The sequence below is a fragment of the Bos grunniens genome, chromosome 27 (genome assembly GCF_055505025.1).
Source record: "Bos grunniens cultivar Pamir isolate PY7600 chromosome 27, Bosgru_T2T1.0, whole genome shotgun sequence".
Lineage (NCBI taxonomy): Eukaryota > Metazoa > Chordata > Mammalia > Artiodactyla > Bovidae > Bos > Bos grunniens.
Genome location: NC_141191.1, coordinates 20173009 through 20195717, shown reverse-complemented (window position 1 = coordinate 20195717; position 22709 = coordinate 20173009). Strand labels below are relative to the sequence as shown.

The following is a 22709-nucleotide window of genomic DNA, read 5'->3' as shown; positions in this document are numbered from 1 at the left end:
AGGCTTCTCTGTCCATGGGATTCTCCAGGCAAGAATACTGGAGTGGGTTGTCATTTCCTCCTCCAAGGTATCATCCTGATCCAGGGATCGAACCCACATCTCTATGTCTCCTGCATTGGCAGGTGGGTTCTTTACTGCTGGTGCCACCTGGGAAGCCCATTCCTTACATTACTGGTGAGAAACCAAGAAGAGATGAAATCAAACAGCTATGACCCTAAATGACTGTTTTCTTTTACTTGATTTTTTCTTCATAATTCAAAAACAAAATCTATAACAGCACAATAATGTTTGGAAAGGAATTATAACTAATTCCTGGGATTAGTGTTCCAAGGAGAAAAATGAAGATTTGCTACATATTTATCTTTAATATAAATGAAATATTTTTTATATTTTGTGTATTTTCCTTTTCCTTTTTTGGAATTTTGAGGTTGTTAAAAGCTGTCTCATATTAATAAGTCTCATGGTGATAGTGGAAATACACAAAACTTCAATTATGGGGCTTAAGGAATCTAATAAAATAAGGCAACAGGAAAGCAGTGATAAGAGTTAAGACAACCATGATGGGAAGAGAAAAAGTAATCTGGTTTGAAGCACCAGTTAAGTTTAATGTTTTGAATAAATGGACAATCTCAAAAAGATTAGCTTGACTTAAATTGCTCATTTAAATGTTTATATTCTGTGGTCTAAAACCTTGACAAATGAAACAGTAACCCCGACTTACATTTGCAAATGTAACTCTTATATTGATTTTTTTTCTCCCATAAACTACCTGCCATTGAATGCCATAATGTGCCTCTCGATTACAACTTATTCCTTTATGGACTTCTGCTCCCTTTAAATTTAGCTGCCTGTCTTCTTTGACTGAAGAATGGTGTCAGCATTTCTTTTTCTAGTTCTGCATCAGTCCACAGATCATGCATTTATTATCCATCTGTGTTTGTCTCTCTGTCTGTATTTTAAAATGACAATTTATTTTTGAACTACTTGTAGCAATATTTAACCACTGAACCTTTTAATTACTTACACCGCTGAAAAGCAGAGTACATTTAAAGTTGGGGTGAGGGGGAACTCCTGGTGCATGAAAACTGAATTGAAATAGAAAATGACTGCTCCTTTCCCATTAGATATCCTGCCAAATTTATAGTGCAATAAGAAAATCCAAGGATAATGTCAACAGCAATTGAGAGCACATTGTCTATTGTGAATAATATGAGAATGTAATTGACGCATTCAGTTTGAACCAGGAGTAAGTATAGACAAAAATAAATAAATAAAAAGTAAGGCAAAAAAAAAAAAAAAGAATATCTACAAAAGAATAAACAACAGAACAAGAATCCTTCCCCTCTTTCCAATTGAGAATTTCAATCACATGGGTCTTTTCCTAGTGGGTCATTCTGAAGAACTGTGGTGCTATCACAGGTTTCTAGGTTTGTGGAATGAATGTTCAGCATATATCAGTTATCTAGCTCTAATTAAGTGAAAGGTGGTTATTTAGCATACTTTATCCATCCTTGAAACACTACTTCATCTTTATTCTGTGAACAAGCAGTAGTCCTCAAAAATACTGAGTTTAATTTCTGGTTTCAGATAGCATTTATTTATTACCTAATGCATGCATCATACTATTCTTACAATTTTTTGCATAAATTATCCCATTAATTGGAAAAAAAATCTTCCAACATTCCCTTAGCTAAGTGATAAAATTGTCACAGCATGCCTGAGAGAGTTGAATTGTCAAAATATTCAGACGCTGAACAAATACCTCACTAGCTAAGTACCAGGACTAGTATTTGATCAGATAGTCTTAGTTTGAATATGGTGGTGGAGGCTGATTTGGGAATTACAGATTTCGAATTACTTTTCTACCACTTTGTCTTAATTTATTTTTAATAACTACTTTTATGGTTTTAGAATTAACATTGTTTCACATGTAAGCAATACATAAAATATATAAGAAACAGTTACCTATAAATCTATTGCCTAACAACCTCTAGTCATACTTTTCTATATTTCATTCCATTTTTATTTTATATACATATAAATGGTAGGTTATATAACTAGAATTTGGTAGGGCACAGTTATAAAACTGGACTTCCAGATTCTGCAGTGGTAAAGAATCTGCCTGCCAATGCTGAAGACGCAAGAGATGCAGGTTTGATCCCTGGGTTGAGAAGATGCCCTGGAGAAGGAAATGGCAACCCACTCCAACATTCTTGCCTGGGAAATCCCATGGACAGAGGAGCCTGGTGGGCTACAGTCCATGGGGTCACAAAGAATCAGACACAACTGAGCACACACACACACACATAGTTATAACTAATTTATATTGAACACTTCATATTAAACGTGTTCTTTTGAATAGTTTTTTCTTTGCTCCAGATGAAATCTCAGGCAGTTCTCCAGCTTTTCTGTTAACTCCAAAATCAATGCAAGTCTAAGGAAGAAGCACAAGCTGGAATCAAGATTGCCGGAAGAAATATAAATAACCTCAGATGTGCAGATGACACCACCTTTATGGCAGGAAGTGAAGAGGAACTAAAAAGCCTCTTGATGAAAGTGAAAGAGGATAGTGAAAACATTGGCTTAAAGCTCAACATTCAGAAAACTCAGATCATGGCATCTGGTCCCATCACTTCATGGGAAATAGATAGGAAAACAGTGGAAACAGTGTCAGACTTTATTTTGGGGGGGGCTCCAAAATCACTACAGATGGTGATTGCAGCCATGAAATTAAAAGACGCTTACTCCTTGGAAGGAAAGTTATGACCAACCTAGATAGCATATTCAAAAGCAGAGACATTACTTTGCCAACAAAGGTCAGTCTAGTCAAGGCTATGGTTTTTCCAGTAGTCATGTATGGATGTGAGAGTTGGACTGTGAAGAAAGCTGAGCACTGAAGAATTGATGGTTTTGGACTGTGGTGTTGGAGAAGACTCTTTAGAGTCTCTTGGACTGCAAGGAGATCCAACCAGTCCATTCTGAAGGAGATCAGTCCTGGGTGTTCATTAGAAGGACTGATGCTGAAGCTGAAACTCCAATACTTTGGCCACCTCATGCGAAGAGTTGACTCATTGGAAAAGACCCTGATGCTGGGAGGGATTGGGGGCAGGAGGAAAAGGGGACGACAGAGGATGAGATGGCTCGATGGTATCACTGACTCAATGGACATGAGTTTGAGAGGACTCTGGGAGTTGGTGATGGACAGGGAGGCCTGGCGTGCTGTGATTCATGGGGTCGCAAAGAGTCGGACATGACTGAGCAACTAAACTGAATGTGATATCATAACTCTAACTTCAGAGGTCCTGTCACTTTGAGATTGGGTCTCAGGCTGAAGGTATTATGGGTAATTGGCACATGGATGGTAGAGTACTAGTCTGGCGGGTACATGTGTAATCTAATACTGTATGCAGGTAATGCATATAGTTGCTGCTTCTTTCTTGGGATACAATTTCTCCAGAACACCCTTTGCATCCTTAGCTGCAATGTCTTTGACATTGGCAACATCTCACCGACGGCTTACCTGTCACCCATCACACAACCTCTGGGCCTCCAGCTTCCATCTCTTCTGCTGAGATCTCCTCTCTCTCCTGGCCCCTTTGGGCAGGAGTCCTGCTCCACCATTTGTGAAAGGACAGCTCCCGCCCAGCTCAGCTGGGTTTTTTCCCCTTTGTTAGCTAAGCCAATATATCACAGGAATTCATGCCAGCCTCTGAGTGCAGGTCCATCTCGTTTAACTTGGGTAAGGAGAAGCACATTACATGCTCAGACTAGCAGGATGCAAAGAACACTGACCCCTCTCACCAAATACTGCTTTTTTCCCCTCCAGGGAGATATTGTACTGATGTGGAACAGTTTTATGATCTGTACTCATGCCCTGTACAATATTAGGGACAGAAATTTAGGATGTGCTGGGTATTTGACATATATTTATTTTGGCTTCAGCTGATCTTAAGAGAAAAAGAACCTTAGTTTAAGTGTTACATGTGGTCTGGAATACATACAAATAAGTTCTTGCTTTTTTCATTTAACAGTGCATTAGGAGTATTTTTGTATATTGGAAGAGGCTAGTATAATATCTGAAGACTGTTTCATAATGCATTATAAGAAAATACTACATTTTGAAACTATTCCCATATTGTCATTTTCATTTTTATCAAAGTTAAATGTATCTTTAATAATCATTTTAGAATATAAATTTAAAACATTTAGAATGAATTATTTGAAACAGAATCATTGGATCAAAGGATAGGAACATGCTAAGATTTGATATGCTTTTTACAATTTTCAGAACTACTAAAATTAATTTACATTTTTATCCACTGAGTTTGATAATGCTCAAATCTCTGACAAACCGTGGGTGTTATTTCTCTGTGTTCATTGAATGACCAGTTTACTAAATTCTATTGTGAATTTTTGTTTAAATTTTTATTCTTGTATGTATTTCCTAAATGGAACTATCCCTACAAAATGATCACCTTTTCTCCCTTAAATACACATATGCTAATTCCCTCCTTGTTTGTCTTATTCACTTGGACAAAATTCAAGTAACAGTGGTAAGTGATTATGGAGCATACAAGTGAGACAGAATGGATTTGAATGCCTACTGATACAGTGGCAGCTAGCATCTACAGCTTAGAACAGAGAAGACCAGAGTGATTAGAACAGAGTGATTCAAAACACTGCCATTCCGTGAGGTCAGTCTCCTTGTCTTAGAGCTTGTTGAGATGTGTGAGCCAGCAAAATCAGAATTACCCACCACACACAATCCTGACTCCATAGTCAATAAAAATATGACAAAGGAAGTATTTCTCTGATAATGAGTGATGTTGAGCATCTTTTCATGTGTTTGTTAGCCATCTGTATGTCGTCTTTGGAGAAATGTCTATTTAGTTCTTTGGCCCATTTTTTGATTGGGTTGTTTATTTTTCTGGAGTTGAGCTGTAGGAGTTGCTTGTATATTTTTGAGATTAGTTGTTTGTCAGTTGCTTCATTTGCTATTATTTTCTCCCATTCTGAAGGCTGTCTTTTCACCTTGCTTATAGTTTCCTTTGTTGTGCAGAAGCTTTTAAGGTTAATTAGGTCCCATTTGTTTATTTTTGCTTTTATTTCCATTATTCTGGGAGGTGGGTCATAGAGGATCCTGCTGTGATGTATGTCGGAGAGTGTTTGGCCTATGTTCTCCTCTAGGAGTTTTATAGTTTCTGGTCTTAAGTTTAGATCTTTAATCCATTTTGAGTTTATTTTTGTGTATGGTGTTAGAAAGTGGTCTAGTTTCATTCTTTTACAAGTGGTTGACCAGATTTCCCAGCACCACTTGTTAAAGAGGTTGTCTTTAATCCATTGTATATTCTTGCCTCCTTTGTCAAAGATAAGGTGTCCATATGTGCGTGGATTTCTCTCTGGGCTTTCTATTTTGTTCCATTGATCTATATTTCTGTCTTTGTGCCAGTACCATACTGTCTTGATAACTGTGGCTTTGTAATAGAGCCTGAAGTCAGGCAGGTTGATTCCTCCAGTTCCATTCTTCTTTCTCAAGATCGCTTTGGCTATTCGAGGTTTTTTGTATTTCCATACAAATTGTGAAATTATTTGTTCTAGCTCTGTGAAGAATACTGTTGATAGCTTGATAGGGATTGCATTGAATCTATAAATTGCTTTGGGTAGTATACTCATTTTCACTATATTGATTCTTCCAATCCATGAACATGGTATATTTCTCCATCTATTAGTGTCCTCTTTGATCTCTTTCACCAGTGTTTTATAGTTTTCTATATATAGGTCTTTAGTTTCTTTAGGTAGATATATTCCTAAGTATTTTATTCTTTCCGTTGCAATGGTGAATGGAATTGTTTCCTTAATTTCTCTTTCAGTTTTCTCATTATTAGTGTATAGGAATGCAAGGGATTTCTGTGTGTTGATTTTATATCCTGCAACTTTACTATAGTCATTGATTAGTTCTAGTAATTTTCTGGTGGAGTCTTTAGGGTTTTCTATGTAAAGGATCATGTCATCTGCAAACAGTGAGAGTTTTACTTCTTCTTTTCCAATTTGGATTCCTTTTATTTCTTTTTCTGCTCTGATTGCTGTGGCCAAAACCTCCAAAACTATGTTGAATAGTAACGGTGAAAGGGGGCACCCTTGTCTTGTTCCTGACTTTAGAGGAAATGCTTTCAATTTTTCACCATTGAGGATAATGTTTGCTGTGGGTTTGTCATATATAGCTTTTATTATGTTGAGGTATGTTCCTTCTATTCCTGCTTTCTGGAGAGTTCTTATCATAAATGGATGTTGAATTTTGTCAAAGGCTTTCTCTGCATCTATTGAGATAATCATATGGTTTTTGTTTTTCAATTTGTTAATGTGGTGTATAACATTGATTGATTTGTGGATATTGACGAATCCTTGCATCCCTGGGATAAAGCCCACTTGGTCATGGTGTATGATCTTTTTAATGTGTTGTTGGATTCTGATTGCTAGAATTTTGTTTAGGATTTTTGCATCTATGTTCATCAGTGATATTGGCCTGTAGTTTTCTTTTTTTTGTGGGATCTTTGTCAGGTTTTGGTATTAGGGTGATGGTGGCCTCATAGAATGAGTTTGGAAGTTTACCTTCCTCTGCAATTTTCTGGAAGAGTTTGAGCAGGATAGGTGTTAGCTCTTCTCTAAATTTTTGGTAGAATTCAGCTGTGAAGCCGTCTGGACCGGGGCTTTTGTTTGCTGGAAGATTTTTGATTACCGTTTCAATTTCCTTGCTTGTAATGGGTCTGTTAAGATTTTCTATTTCTTCCTGGTCGAGTTTTGGAAAGTTGTACTTTTCTAAGAATTTGTCCATTTCTTCCACGTTGTCCATTTTATTGGCATATAATTATTGATAGTAGTCTCTTATGATCCTTTGTATTTCTGTGTTGTCCGTTGTGATCAAAACCACTATGAGGTACCATTTCACACCAGTCAGAATGGCTGCGATCCAAAAGTCTACAAATAATAAATGCTGGAGAGGGTGTGGAGAAAAGGGAACCCTCTTACACTGTTGGTGGGAATGCAAACTAGTACAGCCACTATGGAGAACAGTGTGGAGATTCCTTAAAAAACTGGAAATAGAACTGCCTTATGATCCAGCAATCCCACTGCTGGGCATACACACTGAGGAAACCAGAAGGGAAAGAGACACGTGTACCCCAATGTTCATCGCAGCACTGTTTATAATAGCCAGGACATGGAAGCAACCTAGATGTCCATCAGCAGATGAATGGATAAGAAAGCAGTGGTACATATACACAATGGAGTATTACTCAGCCATTAAAAAGAATACATTTGAATCAGTTCTAATGAGGTGGATGAAACTGGAGCCTATTATACAGAGTGAAGTAAGCCAGAAGGAAAAACATAAATACAGTATACTAACGCATATATATGGAATTTAGAAAGATGGTAACAGTAACCCGGTGTACGAGACAGCAAAAGAGACACTGATGTATAGAACAGTCTTATGGACTCTGTGGGAGAGGGAGAGGGTGGGAAGATTTGGGAGAATGACATTGAAACATGTAAAATATCATGTAAGAAACGAGATGCCAGTCCAGGTTCGATGCACGATACTGGATGCTTGGGGCTAGTGCACTGGGACGACCCAGAGGGATGGTAGGGGAGGGAGGAGGGAGGAGGGTTCAGGGTGGGGAACACATGTATACCTGTGGCGGATTCATTTTGATATTTGGCAAAACTAATACAATTATGTAAAGTTTAAAAATAAAATTAAATTTAAAAAAATGGAAAAAAAAAAAGAAATCTTGAAAAAAAAATACAATTTGACTAAATCTTGGGGAAACTGTCTCTTATAGACTATGTCTTTAAACATTTCCATGAGGTCAGCACTATTCAAAAATTAAAAAAAAAAAAAAAAAGAGGAGGAAGGTTAACAGAAGGAGAAGAAAGACAGAAAAATAAAATTTACTAGAACCCAAGAAACAAATTCATTGATTGGACCAATTTTAGTTTTTTTATTGAAAAGCAGATGAACATAAGATTTGTTAAGACTGGAATTTGGATAAAAAAGGAAATGTTACTTGAGATAACTTGAAAGTTCTTTAGACATTTATTTGAAGGTAGATTTATAGCTGTCACAAAACTCAGTAAACTATGTCATTATAATAACATTCAGTTCCTTCTGTACAAGAACATCAAATCCCTTTCCAAGATCCCATATTAATTGCTAATCCATTATTTTTTTTAATGCCACCTTAAAAAAAATCTGTTGGTTAGAAGTAGTAGGAAAAAGAAATTGTGAAAAGCAAATATAGGAGGCAAAGATGGGAAAGGAGTTAGAAAAGGACTTAAGAGTCTGTAAGATGGGCCCTTTTCTCAAATATAGCAAAATATCTTATTCTATTGTGACTGAACTCTGTATTTAACTTCATTACTTTCTCTGCACTATCAATAAATTCATATCTGGATAAAAACTATTTGGATATGAGAAATAAGGACAATAGCGAGAAGATATGATGTATATTTAGACTATTATCCACAACTTCATATGAATGAATTTACTACAGATTAATTTTTCCAACATTTCATTGAACTCATCAACACAGTATGGAGGAGACTCAGAGGGAGGTAGGAAGGAATAATTAAAAAAAAAAAAAAAAAGGAAGTATTTGAGTTTTAGGAACAACATAGTGACCATGAAGGGAGGCTGTTTTCTCCCTTCAGCTCATGTTGGGCTTGCGGTTTTGTTTTGTTTTAAGGAAAGACTTACAGTATCTGAACTTTCCACTCTTCCTCTTGGTTGGAAAACAGTTGGACATCTCATTTGAATGTTGCTCTGTCATTAAACACCTGGACTTCCTAGGTGGCGCTAGTGGTAAAGAATCTGCCTGTAATGCAGACCTGGGTTTGATCCCTGGGTTGGGAAGATCCCCCGGAGTAGGAAATGGTAACAACCTCCAGTATTCTTGCCTGGAAAATTCCATGGACAGAGGAGCCTACAGCTCATGGGGCCTCAAAGAGTTGGACACAACTCACCGACTGAGTACAACATACTGTCATTAAACTGGTCAAGTGTACAGTGTTAAGCAAAGGTAGAGAAAGGAGTAGAAGACAGAGACTTGCTCTCGGGCAGGCTGCGTTCTCAGTGTGTATTCTGTGGGTGTGCTCAGTCCTTCAGTTGTGTCCGACTCTTTGGGACTCCAAAGGCTATAGCCCGCCAGGCTCCTCTGTCCATGGGATTCTCCCGGCAAGAATACTGGAGTGGGTTGCCATTCCCTTTTCCAGGGGATCTTCCCCACCCAGCAATTGAACGTGGGTCTCCTGTATTGCAGGTGGATTCTTTACCATCTGAGCCACCAGGGAAGTAGAAACCACAAAAGGCTAATGGAGCTTGAGGGACCCCACTGATACCATACCAGTTATGATAGATCACCCATGTGGAGAGAGAGGAAATCCTGACTCCCAGAGTGGATACCCCATGTCAAGAGCTAGGTCCCCATAGCATCCTCTGAAATAATCTGCAAATCTGGTAAAAGAACTGTGCCATGCTAGCAGAGCAGCAACGGTCCCACCAGCATTCTCACCCTCTTCAGCAATGATCCCAGGGAGACCTCTCCTTGTTCCTTTATTCCTTTTCCCCATGTGAACACTGGAGTGAATCATACATGCTGGAAAGCACTCCTCTCCCCACACACTTAAACAGAAAAGACACTTTTAATTAAATGTGTGGGTGAGTGGGAAGAGGAAAGAGGTTTGTTTTTGTTTTTGTTTTGATGGTGCTGGGTCTTTGATGCTGTGAGGGTTACTTTCTAGTTGCAGTGTGCGGGCTTCTCACTGCGGTGGCTTCTCTTGTGGAACACGGGCTTTCAGTGAGCGGACTTCAATAGTTGCAGCACATGGGCTCAGTAGTTGTGGCAGGAGGAGTTAGTTTCTCTGCAGCATGTGAGGTCTTCCTGGACCAGAGATCTAACCTGTGTCCTGCATTGGTAAAGAGGTTCTTAACCACTGGACCACCTGGGAAGCCCGGAAAGAAGAATTTTTAGTTAAATGAGTTTGGAACTTTAAAATGAATAAGATTGAGGCTTAAAGAACCCATACCACCTGTATAATTATGAAATCTGACAACAAGTACAGTGCTTTGTAAGACAGAGAACAATTTTTAGTATTTATTGGGATAAAATTTCATGTTTATACACAACGAATTAGTTATATAAGTTATCCAGATTCTTCATTCATGAATATGCTTCTTGTTTCACTTTAAGAACATTATAGGCTATGGGTTTGAGAAATAAAGTAGATCTTTTTTTTTTTTTTTTTTTTAACCACCACATTAAGTGTTATAGCCCACCTCTCTCCTCCTCCTGGTGCTGCCTCTTCTTACTATTTCTGTTTCCATTCCCTGCTCCCTAAAATCTAACTTCTAACTCAACACGTTACCAACATAGCTTTTGTGAAATCCAGCATTGAGTCTATGGTACTATATTTGTGCTCAGTTCTCATCTTACTTGACCTGCCTTCAATAGTTTCTACTGTTGACCATTTTTCTTTGATGGAAGGTTTCTTGGTCCCCCACTTTAACCTTGACCTCCCAACTGTTCATTTTCTGCTTTGCATGGTCATCATCTTCTAGGTCAGTTATTTTTTAGCTCTAAAGGGTTTGGTTTCGGACCTTCCTCTCAAATCTTTAGTCAGTCTCATCTGTGGCCATGGCTTCAGTTACCACCCATAGGCAGATGATTCAAAAATGCATCTCTCTTGCCCAAATCTCTTTAAACTCAAGGTTGGAATTATTTTAAAAATATTTACACTTACATCTTTTTCTTCTAATTTCTGAGATAATTCCTAGACTTTATTTTCTAATGCTTCCATGACCTTTTATTTGGATAAATCTAACAGCTTTTCATTTTCTGATCGTTCTTACATTATATCATTCTGTTCTCATTGTATGAATGAAATATCTATTTGATCTTATTCTAAGGATAGCATTGCAAGTATTGTGGCCTCACAGTCTCAGAATTACATTTTCCTCATCTATTTTTGTGTTTTTCATTTTGATTACTTTAGCTTTTGAGTTTGTTTTTTGTTTTGTTTTTTTCTCTTATATTTCACCACCTCTGTGTTAAAATGTGAAATGTATTAGTTGTCTGTGTTTTGGTTTATTATTAGGGAGAAGGCAAAATGCTGGGAAATCCTATTTTTCTTGAAGGGTCCAAGTTTTTATTTTGGGACTTCATGGCAGTTGTCTGTTAACACATTTTCCTCTTATGTTCAGTGTCTTGCAACTAAACACATTTCTTCTGTATATATGAAGTACTATTTTCTCCTCATATTTAAGGATTAGTTTTATAGCCCTGTGGTAGTATTATTTTATATCTAGGCCTGGTGTTGGCTAAGGGTAGGGTGTTCCATTTCCTTTCAGTCCACACTCCTGTTGATTAGGTAGTAATAGTTTTCTCAGAATTCAGATGGGGGAAGGGTGATGTGAATATTTCTCACTCAAGATTCTGGTATTATGCAGTATTTGTGAGTAATTTGGAAAGCAGTTCTTTCAGGCTGCAGAAGGATTTCCTCCAGATCATGCTATCTAGTGTTCTGACATGAGGAACACAGATTATTCCTGGACTAAACATTCCCATAGTTCATTTTCAACTGATGGCATCCTCATATTCAGGATATAATTTCCACTGTCTTTCACCTTCCATTCTTGGATATGTTTTACTTATCAGTTCATATAAAATATTTATTGAATTTTAAAGCAATTATCACAAGCTTATGGCACAGAATAAGTCAAAATACATGAAGCAGAGAAATATGCTTGTTAAATAAATTATGTAGTTCAGCATCTCTGGAAGTTTGTGAGAAATTGAGTATTCTGTTTTTTAAATCATCATTCAAAAGCCATTAACTATTGATAGGTAATCAACAGATTTTCAATAGAAAAGAATTTTGCATTTTCAGTAGAAAATCATTAACTATTGATAGGTAATTAATAGATTTTCAATAGAAAAGCACTTTGTATTTTCAATAGAAAATCATCAACTATTGATAGATAACTTATGATAGGTCACTTCTCTTATAACAATTATGTCACTAAAGTATTACTCTGTATGTTCTAGATTCCCCATCTCAAAAGAAATTTTCTTTCAAAAACGGAAGATTTATAATCTGATGCACTATATACTTAGAAAATATTCAAAAAAATCAAACAGTAAGAGTTTTTGTCATAGGACAATATATAGATAATACAAGCTTTTCTGCGTGTATATTTTACAGAATACAGAATTGACCACATACTTAACACTGTGTCACATAAATGTGTGAACCTAGAGATAGGAAACCATTAAAGGCCACCTTGGTGAAACCTTTAGAGAATGTCTGGGAACCACTAGAGGACTACAGTGGTGGAAATCCTCCTATCTACACTCTCATCCATTGCCTTGAGGCCACTCAAATATTATCAGCTCTTCACTTAGGGAAGTATATATGAGAGTTCAAAGGTCATCTCCAAGGCAATTAATAATTTATATTGTTGTTGTTGTTCAGTCTCTCAGTCTTGTCTGACTGTTGCAACCCGTGGACTGCAGCACGCCAGGCTTGCCTGTCCTTCACCATCACCTGGAGCTTGATCAAATTCATGTCCGTTGAGTTGGTGATGCCATCGAACCATCTCATCCTCTGTCATCCCCTTCTCCTGCCTTCAATCTTTCCCAGCATAAGAGTGTTTTCCAATGAATCAGCTCTTCGCATCAGGTGGCCAAAGTATTGGAGCTTCAGTTTCAGCGTAAGTCCTTCCCATGAATATTCAGGATTGATTTCCTTTAGGATTGACTAGTTTGATCTCCTTGTAGTTCAAGGGGCTTTCAAGAATCTTCTACAACACTGCAGTTCAGAAGTGTCAATTCTTTAGTGCTCAGCCTTCTTTATGGCTTTATATTCTATACGCAGATAATTTCATATGGACACATACACACATACAAATACATAAACACTTTTAGAACATTTTTTTCATATAAGCATGAATATATATGAATATACATGTATGCATATTTAGTATATAATTGGAATTTTTGATCAGTATATTGACAGAAAATGGACACATTTTTCAAGCCACTTGCTGGGAACATGTATCCATATTATATTTTGAGTAAAGCTATTGTACTCCTTATACAGTAGAAATTTTATTTTCAACTTTGATTATTTTTTTTCTTATAAAAATGATCTTTGGCAGTTTGTTATGAATTATAAATATTGTAATTGGCATTTTCCCTTCATAGAAAGTACACTATGGGGTATTCACTTAGCCTGTGCCTCTTTTGTAAAAACTACTTCCAGTCCACCATCTCTTCTAAAGAGGTGAGGACTAGCCAGAGAGGAATGCACTATTTTACCTTACCTCCCTATCTTCAACTGCTTGGACCTGTAATGAATTCTTGTCTTGAAGTAAACTAATATATGTGGTAGGCCATTCAGATTTTCTCTCTGGAGATTTTGAGCCAAAGGACTCAGAGAAAGTCATCAGATAATGGTGAGTGTGAGACTCGCAGAGAGTTGACACTGAACAATTCAAAGCTACATGCAAATAAAAATTATAGAGCAGGAGGAAAAGTGAAAGGGTTAGTCAGTCAGTTGTGTCCTTCTCTTTACGATCCCATGGACTATAGCCCGCCAGGCTCCTTTCCCAATGGAATCCTCCAGGCAAGGATATTGGAGTGGGTAGCCATTCCTTTATCCAAGGACTCTTTCCAACCCAGGGATCAAGCTCAGGTCTCCTACATTGTAGGTGGATTCTTTAGCATCTGAGCTACCAGGGAAGCCCAAAGGAGAAGGGGAAACCATTATAAAACAGGACACGTCACTGAGCAGAAGAAAGACAGGAGTGAAAAGGGCTAGTTGTGTGGTTCTGGGTCGGGTGATGAGATTGCACCTTGCCCTCGGAGCTCCAAGGGAGTCCCTTTCTCTTGAGACGGTTGACTGCTCTCTTCTTTGTTTCTAAATGTTCCTGTTCAGAATTTCTATCTTGTTCTTTAGGGCTAGGATTTCTCTCATTACATATATTTTCCCAAATCTGCTTTTCTAACTGTGCAATTTGTTCATGTTAATATATTTTAAAGTATTAAGTAAAATGATCAAACAAATTAGAAGGTAAATGAGGAAGTATGAGAAGTACACACTTGGAAAACAAAATGTATTTCTAGGTAGAATGTGTTTGATGATGTAGCAAAACTTGCTATTTTTTTGTTTATATATTGTTATATATATATATATATATTTAATTAATATCCTACCATGGAGTTTTACTATTTGTGGGATGATTTTGGCAGATACTGTAAAAATTACTGGCTTATTAGATATATAATTTAATGAAATTTAATATTTAAAACTTTGGAAACTTTGAATACATTTTTTTATTCCCAAGTTCTTTAGCAAAGATTGCTGCTATCATTGTTGCTAAGTCGTGTCCCACTCTTTGTGACCCTATGTACTGCAGCATGCCAGGCTCTTCTGTCCTTCAGTACCTCAGTAGAGCAAGCATAAAAATTCCTACATATAAAAAATAATTGTAGTGAGCTGACAGAATTCATCTCAACGTTATTGAACTCTAAATGACACTTTCATAGTTTGAGGCCAAGGTCAGTTTATTTAATATAATTATTCATTGACTTTGAACATACCTGATGGAAAATTCTATTTTAATTTGTCTCATGAACTGAGTTTAATACTATTATTTGCTACATTAAGGGACAGCTAACACCAAATAGCCAAATAGCATCAATAGCCAAATCTTATACCAGACCTTTTCTCAGTGTAGTTTTATTTACAGACATGATTTTATCTCTAATAGTTTCTTTTTCTTCTTCTTTAAAAAGACTCTGAATGTTCTTTTATTATAATAGTGCTGAAGTAATAGAAACTTGAATGTTGTTAGATCATGCAATAAAAAACAGAGTTTCAACAATCTTTCTGAGAAAATATAAACTGCCTTCAGTTTAGGATTGAAGGCAATTTGAGGGATAATACACATGGAGGAAACACCATGTAAAACCTCCTTGCTGTTAATATTAGTGTATGTTAGCTCTGCGTACTGCTCCAGCTGTGTTTGCAGCTGTTCATGCCAAATCTGAGAGCCCAGAAACCATCACAAATGAACATCACTTGTCAGAAAGGAAAATGATGATACCAGTGAGGTCTGAAAAAGAAGAATAAAGAAGTCAAAGAGAACTGGTAGAATCAGGACATATACGTGTGAAAACTGGGGATTACTTAAAATGCTCATTTGGAAATAGGAAAATATGGTCATATTCCCCTTTGCTATTATTTTAAAGAAAAATGTTGAGAAGCAAAGTTCTTTTTCCTCACTATTAAAATTAATTGACAAATGCCACAGCTGATTTCAGAAACAGTTAACACTCAGGGAAATGAAAAGCAAATCCTTTACATTTCTTTATCCCATGGTTTTTAGTGACACAAGTCAAAGGATCCCATAAATTAATCTTTTCCTTGCAATTTTTCACATTTAGGTCCTCTCAGAAGTCAAAGTAACTCTAATGAGAAAATGAGCTTGAATATCAAAATTTTCTAGCGATGCTGCTATGTTAGTACTTACGTTGTCAAAAAAAAAAAAAAAGAGTATTTCAGGTGTTGAAATAGTTAATAGTAGGAAACAATGTCATTTGTGCCCGAGTCACTGTAACAACATATGAATAATTAAATATTCCAATAAATGTTCAACTATGGCTCACTTGTGTTTTATGAGGCACAGTGACATTTTTAAGAATATTCAGGCCTGAAATAGTAAAACCCATGACAGAAGTAAATATTGTGATTACTGTTGCACATAAACATAATATTAGGTTTTTTAGGGTTTTGTGGTCCTGTAGTTAATATCTATTGATACAAAGGATTACAAATACGGATTGTCAGAAGGCAATAGATAGGCTTATTTCTCTTATTAAGCACTGAATTTATAAACATGAAAATGTTAAAGCAATCTTTAACAGCAGCATGAAGAGTAAATATATATGTTTACGTAATAGGATTTATTTAGTCTCCAAACTGGGACTTGGAGTAGGCTAATTAAAATATAATAGCTAAACTTCTCAATAACGTTTCTTTTTCTCTCAGGTGATTTATTTGTTTTACTTTTTCAATGTGGAAATCTCATTTTAACATGATATACTTTAGGAATATCAAGTGTATTCCTATGATCATAAATTCAAAGAGACTGGTAGAATATAAAATCACTCTATTGTAACTACATTTTAGGATGTTGCAGGCTTAAGAACACATGATGGATTTGCTGTCTGTGCTCTGATAAAATGGTATTTAGGGTGTGCAGGCTTTAATGTTCTATTAAAGGCAGTAATTGGTGCTCTGTCACTTTAACTCATCCCCTGACGCATATTGGACTTCCCTGGTAGCTCAGATGGTAAAGAATCCACCTGCAATGCAGGAGACCTCATTCAATACCTGGGTTGGGAAGATCCCCTGCAGAAGGAAATGGCAACCCACTCCAGTGTTCTTGCCGGCATCATATTAAAATCATCTTACTTAGTATTTATCTTATTACAATACCTTTCTTACATTTATTAAGAAAATTGAAAATTAGCTTGTGATTGTGTTCACCCTTCATGGAAATCAAAGGTCTTCCTGAAAAAGCTTTATGTTTGTGCTGAGAATTGCCCCTTTTCCAAAGATGATATGCTGGTTAGACTCCAAAGGGAAGGATAGACAGAAGTTATATAGAAAATATTTTGACAACTATCAGATAGATGTGATCATCTTTTAAACTCTAGGACTAGGAACAATAAAATACCTTCTCCAGTACTGAATAGATTTATTTTGGATAAATTATTTTTTCTGCATTAAGGGATGAGTTTAATCATATAAGAAACAATTGATTATAAACTAATATATAAGGAAATTAAGAAAAAATGGGTTGAATTAAAGAAAACTATGTAATGTTTTTATGTTAAAAATGACACATTGACTTAGAGGAAAAAGATGAGGGAGTGGATTGAAACTTACTCTTCAAAATAATAGGCATTAGATTCTTGAGATTAAAAAGAGAAGAAAAGTATTAAGTGTTGAATTTAAAATTCTAAACAGCATAGTCTCTCTGTCTCCTTTTTTTTTTTTTTACTACAGATCATTGATAATGGAGATTCCCCAAAACAATCTTACAAAATCGTTAAAAATCCCTTTTCTTGTTTCTTAAAACATGTAAAGAAGACAATGAATAAAATCAATGTTTCTTACTACTGAAGGGCTGACAATACCATGCAACACAGAACATGTATTTTTCTCACAAGTTTATGTTTTCTATTTTTTGTAAGCAGGCTTCATTCACTGGGATACTAAAGGCTTCCAGTCTTGCTAGAATTGTAAGATGATTTGTCTTCATGAAAATTTGTTTTGTCTTTTTTTACATTTTTAAATGCAAAAAAATCTCTGGTAGTGGTTATATCTCACACCAGTCAAAAAGTAGAGAACACAATAAAAGTTTCATGTGTTCATTAAAGTTTTACAGGCACTGCAATGCCTGGAAAAATAGTTGTTGCTATAATCCCCTGCAGTAGTTCTGGTTGGGCGGTATCTTATTCATTACTGGATGAAGGATTGGGGAGGAGGATTAAAAAGGGACAAAGAAGATTCCACAGACAACCACTGATAGGTTATTTGGACTGTATTCAAGGTTCTCATAGCTTCCTGTGCTGCCATGTGTAACTTGACAAACACTATCTGGGAGCAAATAGGGTTGTGGGAACTTAAGCCACAGCTTAAAGATCATAGGGGGTTATTCAGTGGAAACTCTATAAGAGGACACAGTATTTTGCTAATTTCAAAATCAAGGTTTAACATTCATAAAGACTATCCTTCCTAATTTAACTTTTAAAAATAATTTCTCTTGGGTTAAATTTATTTAATTCTTTGTGATTTGTGAATGTCCCTTAGTATATGCTATATCTGGTAACTTTGACCAAGATTTTCAGTTCAGTTCAGTCGCTCAGTCATGTCCGACTCTTTGCGACCCCATGGACTGCAGCATGCCAGGCTTCCCTGTCCATCACCAACTCCCAGAACTTACTCAAACTCATGTCCTTTGAGTCGGTGATGCTTTTGGTGTCGTTTATTTTTAATAGTGTGTGTGTGTGTGTGTGTGTGAGCTCAGTCGTGTCTGACTCTTTGCAATTCCATGGACTGTAGCCCACCAGGCTCCTCTGTCCATGGAGTTTTCCCAGCGATGATACTGGAGTGGGTTGCCATTTCCTTCTCCATTTAATAGCACAGACATAAGCATAAACTGTATGGAAAAAAGTTTGTATTTAACTAAATTTAAAGGCTTACCACTGAATACATATTTTTGAATGGCAGTAATAAATCATTAAGGGAAGAAAGGAATGAACAACTAGTGAAATCACATATTACTGTAGAAAGCTGAGAAATGTTCAGGTAACTCAATAATGCTAATATTAATAAGAAATTAAGAAATTTTTAGAAAACATTTGCTAATTAAGAATAATGAAAGACCAGCAGTAAATAAAATACCTAAACAATATAAGAAGTTAATAATGTGACGAGATGCTAAATATTTTTGCATTCTCTTTCACAAGTAGATAGAGCCTCCCTTAGACTACTTAATTCATTTTGAATCTTCTTTTCTTACTTTCAGCTTTTAGCAAGAAGTGGTAAATGGGACGGTATATTGCATAGCTGCTTACTAAGTCTGCTACTGTCTTAATTGGCTCTCTTAAATTTCTCAGGTCTAATTTATTTCTCCAGTCTTGTGGAGTAACTAACTCCTGCAGAATTATCAACTCTTTCCATGAAGATTCTTTTGAATGACTTTGAACTCTTTCTTATGCTAAAGGTTCCCTCCGCCCCCTCTCCTCCGTAATTACTCAGGCTTGTGAAGTTTCCATGCAGGTGGCAAGAACAGTATTGAAGGCCTTGGCACTTCCTGGTTCCTTTAGATCTTTCAAGCATCTTCATGTCCTCAGTTTCTCTAACTACTCTGTGATCACGCCTTTTCATCCATTATCTTTATGGAACATGACTTCTTATTTCAAAGCAAGAATTCTTTCAGACTATCTGGATGTAGAAAATAAATTGAGACATAGATTCTCCCACTATTCCATTCCTCTTGTCACAGTGAGGTGGTTAGCAGTTATGTATTATTTTTATCCATACATGATTGGATTTTTTCCATTCAAAACCATTTATTGAGCAGTTATATTCCAAGTACTGTATTCATTTCTTGGGCTATAAAATCTAGTAATACATAGTCTATACTGTCCAGAGGATTACAATGTAATATTAAGAATAAATATGAAAAAATGCAATAAATCTAGTAGATAAAAAAATGTAGCAAGCCTAATATTGACAGGCCTCAAGACTAGAATGTGTAATTGTCTTTATATGTATATATATTTGATTTTTTGAACTAAATGTAGTCTCTATTTAGAGTATCCCTGTTCATCTAATGACAAACCACAGTCTCCATCAGTTTCAACATTTTTAGTAATTTTAGCTGTAATACTTTCTCAATTCCCACTTAAATATCAGTGCTTGAATTTTCTCTTCATTACTATGACTGCCTCTGTAAGCCCTGAAGTCAAGGACATCTCCTTTAATTGTGTGATACTTAACCACTGTCTGTTAAAAAGTGGAGATATCTGACCAAAGCAGCAAGGGGGCCCCAGGCATACTGCTAGCAAAGGAAGATCACACTCTGCAGAAATCAGACAGTGGTTAATAGGGTTCCCCCACCACACGGAGATTTGGCACTGTTTTGAAGGTGGGGGATGCTAAAGACACTGGTTTATTTTCACAAGTTTGCTGAGTTTCCACAAGGAGACCAAACACAAGTCACCTACTGTACAATATTCTGATGCAGACTCCACTCCATCTTTCTCTCCTAAAGAGAGCAGGTGTGTGCATGTCCTCCAGGCTCACACCCAGTCCTGTTTCACTGCCTTTGTTTTGACGGGAAATCCTGTAGATTTCTCAAGAACAAAGTTGTTATTCAGTAGCTCAGTCATGTCTGACTCTTTGCGACCCCATGAACAGCAGCACACCAGGCTTCCCTGTCCTTCAGTATCTCCCAAAGTTTGCTCGAACTCATGTTCTTTGAGTCGGTGATGCCATCCAACCATCTCATCCTCTGTCACCTCCTTCTCCTCATGTAATGAAGCCTGTTTCTTCTTCTATGCTCTTTCCAATTCCATATAGTGCAGCAGTTATTGATATCGTTGTAGTTTCCTAATTATCAAAAATATTTTGAAAAACACACAGGCAACCAGCATAAAACAAATTTTCACTTTTAAAGTTATGCAGTTCCATCAAGTCTCATAAAAAAATTACTTTGGATGTCTAGGAGAAACATCACACATAATGAGACAAGGGAACTAAAGACATAAAGAATAATATTGGAATAAATCAGGTCATTGAACAAATAGGAGCTCCATCATGTCTGGGTCCCTCCCATTCTCCATGATTTCCATGTTATCTATAATCTTGGGGTCTCCTTAAGGTCATTGCATCTAGATGATGTCTTGTTTCTGGTCATCATCAGTGACTCTGGATGGCTTTTACTGACCTATAACTAGTTCTATCTGGTTCTGATCCCATTTGCTTCTCAAATATCCATAATCATCTTTATTGACTTCTACCAAATTTCCCATTTTCACTTTATCTCTGACATGTGGTATATAAAGTTTTCCACTACGATGTCCCTGGTTACATTTAGCAGATTTCTGCATAGTTTCTAACCTTTTTCTGTCAGTAAATTTTTGACATTCCTATAGTGTAAATAGCTTCATGTACTTTCTTTTATTTTTCCTCAGCCACAGGAAACCCAGTGGACCTGCTTCTTAGGATCTGACAACCTACTTATCTCCTTTCATTTACTGCTCCCATAAATATCAGCTGATAGAGAAATGAGTCACTCTCATTTTTTTTGGAATCTCCATATTCAACTAGAAATGTTGAGTTAATGTTAATCTTACAATCTCTCCATTTCTTTTTATTTCCAAAAACAATACCTTAGAAGATCACAGGTTATTATTCCTTCTTGAGAGAGTTATAGCAATAACAAAATCTCCAGATCTCCTTTTCATTTCCCCAACTTGTCCATCTAAAAAGAGTTGGGAAACCTTCTCTGTGAAGATGTGTGTGCTAAGTCACTTATGTTCTGTAGCCCACCAGGCTCCTCTGTCCATGGGATTCTCCAGACAAGAAGACTGGAGTGGGTTGCCCTGCCCTCCTCCAGGTGATCTTCCCAACCCAGGGATTGAACCCACTCTGTTACGTCTCCTGCATTGGCAGGCTGGTTCTTTACCACTAATGCCACCTGGGAAGCCCCTATGGAGATGAAAGATATGAAAAATCTATGCAAGAATATTGGGGTTGGGATCCAGCACCTGAGCATGGGAGTTCATTCATTGTTAAAGGATTAAAGAGAGATAGAGAAAGTTGCTAAGGAGGTGGGAGAGTTGATGATAGGAAAATGTGAATGCTATTGATTAATTTTCTTTTCTAACTGAAATAATAATAATAAAGATTATCAGCCAAGGATGCAAAGAGGGAGCACATATTTAGAAGTTTGAAGACAAAAGAAAGTCAGAACTGAATGTCTTAGAAAGAGGGATGACCAGTGGACTATGGAAATGTGCTGTGATTACCATGAAGTATTGAGGACTCACTTGAGGGTATGTTTGTGAACTTAAATATGAGACTAATCAGCATGGTCTTTTTTTTTTCCCCCAAAGTCGTGTTCATTTCATTCAGGTTATATAGAATTATAAACAGAGTAGATAGGGTGAGTTTTTTTCCAGAGAAGTATATGTAAGGAAGAGAAGGTTAAGACAGTTGAAGGTAGAGACAAAGAAGTAATTATAATTATGGATTATGGAATCTAAATTAAGTGCATGGTAGAATTTGAAAAGGTCATGAGATAAAAATTTTGGAAATCTAAAGGAGGGGTTAGATCATAGATTTTTTTGGGGGGGGAGATTGAATATCCAAGAGATAATTATATCTCCAAAAGAGAGTTGGTATAAAGTTACAGTTGTGTCCGACTCTTTGCGACCCCATGGACTGTAGCCTATCAGGCTCCTCCGTCCATGGGATTTTCCAGGCAAGAGTGCTGGAGTGGATTGCCATTTCCTTCTCCAGGGGATCTTCCTGACCCAGGAATTGAACCTGGGTCTCCTGCATTGCAGGCAGACGCTTTACCATCTGAGCCACCAGGGAAGCCCCCATAAAGTTACAGAGGAAGTTATGACAAGATTCAGTGTTACTATTGTATAAATATGGTGGAGATGTAGGGAAATGGACATTGAAGACATTTCTGGATTTCTGGAATATATGCACATTTTTGTACTTCTGGATCATGCTTCTATTCTAGTCTATCATGTTTAAACATGTAAAGTAATTTATACAACTTAAATCAGAGTGTCGGTTATCTTTAGAATGCTTTATGTGGTTTATTTTTGACCAGAAATAATAGTTTTTGTATAAATACTACTCTGAAATAGTCTAGCCAAAAAGAATGTCATCAGTTACTTTAAAGTGAAAGAGGAAGGGGAGAAAAGAAGATAATGTATTGCAGACTTATTGTGCCAAGATATATTCTAGAGTAATATTCAAACATCCAATTTGATCCACACAGTAACTTTTCACTAGAGGCTGATATAGACATACCATAAGCAGTTGTTTCAAAATAA

General features: G+C 36.6%; 1 long non-coding RNA gene across 18 annotated transcripts in view; it reads left to right on the top strand.

Annotated features, from left to right (window-relative positions):
• The window catches only part of LOC147343611 (uncharacterized), a 729471-nt gene that overhangs the window by 523940 nt on the left and 182822 nt on the right, over positions 1–22709 (top strand). For 2 of the 18 annotated variants that reach the window (XR_015156287.1, XR_015156285.1), the window contains one exon: positions 12529–12766. The exons of the other annotated variants lie outside the window; for them this stretch is intronic. This is a non-coding gene — a long non-coding RNA (uncharacterized LOC147343611). The remainder of the gene's footprint in view (positions 1–12528; positions 12767–22709) is intronic. 18 annotated transcript variants of the gene reach the window in all.